Here is a 1668-nt window from a genome sequence, read left to right as displayed (position 1 = left end):
TCAAGAGAACTAGCCCATCAACCATCATCTTAAGGCATGTAAACAAATACCCTTTCAAAAAGGAAAAACTAGTGCCATAGTTAATGCATGTAATTATATAAGCTTTATCCAAAAAAAAACTAGCCCCTCAGTTGTTTCTTTTTATATGCAATTATGTAATATTTCCCAAAAGAATTAATACAATAGGTGTTATTCTTATACATGCAATTGCATGATCTTTTTCCAAAAGAACTAACATAACATAATATTTTTCCAAAATAATTTAACATGATAGTCATTATTTCCATGCATGCAAACTACATTTCTTCCCAAGAAATCTATCTCAATAGTTTTCCTTTCCATGCATGTAAAATGCATTTATTTTCAAGAAATCTATCTCAATCAACTATTATTTTCATGCATGCAACACATATTTTTTTCTCTATAATTCTACCATCATTAGCTATTATTTTCACATAAACAAATACATACTTCATTTCCAAAAAAAAATTAATACAACAACTAATGTCTCTATGCATAAATTTTTTTACAGTCTTCTATGCTTAAAGAAATTTACCACAATCAACAAATCTTTGTGCATCTAAATACAAGTTTTTTTTGAGAGATGTAACAAAATAGTTATAGGCTTTGGTTGTGAAAGGTTCACATGTAATCCTATTCAAGGAAAACCACTTAGATAATTTAGTCATATTCCAAAAAAAACGATAAAACCTTTCCAAGAATTACACAATAAATATTTTTAATAAATTAATATATTTAACCTATTGCCATACATACAATAATAGTGAAAGTTTCCCAAAAACTTTAAAACAATTATAATAGGCAAACACATTTTTAGTGTTAATAAAAATAATCTAGCTTCACACACAAATCCTTGCAATCTTTCCAATACCATAACAAAGATTATTTATCCTCCTATGTGTAGAGTTCCTATGTATTTTCCCTTTCCAAAAGATTTGGCTAAGTTACAAAAACTTAAATAAAATTTATACTTATTATATATTTTTAAGCCAAAAATATTTTTATGTCATCTTTTCTTTTAAAAAAAATAACATAGCAGGTATACCTATCCATCAAAGAGCCTACTCTTCCTTGTGAGCTTTTCTTTTTTTAAATACAAGTGCCATGATTCGGAGTTGCTGAAACCATTGTTTCCTCAACACTAATATGGCATTTCAGAGCCAGAGGGGACCTTCCACAGTCACTCACGTATTGGGAAGATGGAAACCCTTCAATCAACTAAGAGACATACATATTAGGAAGATGGAAACCCTCCGATCAACTAAGAGAGATACATAGTAAGAAGATGGAAACCCTCGAATAAACTAAGAGACATATCTGTGTGCCTCTCCTTCTGCATTGTGCTCGTATTTTCCAATAGTTTATCAAGCATAAGTCATGGGGATAGGGGACATACATGACTGCCATGCTTTCCCAGTAATTCTATCCGCACCCTTGCATTTTCGCTAGAAATTAAAAAGCGATATCCCTATTAGTTAATTGGAGACTGGAGGTACACCTGTAGGTTAGTTCCCTTGAATAAAGAAAGAAAGACAGTTAATTGGAGACTGGAGGTAGACCTGTAGGTTAGTTCCCTTGAATAAAGAAAGAAAGACGAGACGAGGTGGTTAACAAGAACCAACCATATTTATATAGTGATGTGTGGTT

The sequence above is a fragment of the Pinus tabuliformis genome, chromosome 1_1 (assembly GCF_031772625.1).
Source record: "Pinus tabuliformis cultivar Carrire ecotype Pingquan chromosome 1_1, CPIR1, whole genome shotgun sequence".
In the NCBI taxonomy this organism is placed as follows: Eukaryota; Viridiplantae; Streptophyta; class Pinopsida; order Pinales; family Pinaceae; genus Pinus; species Pinus tabuliformis.
Note: the sequence above shows the minus strand (reverse complement) of the source record.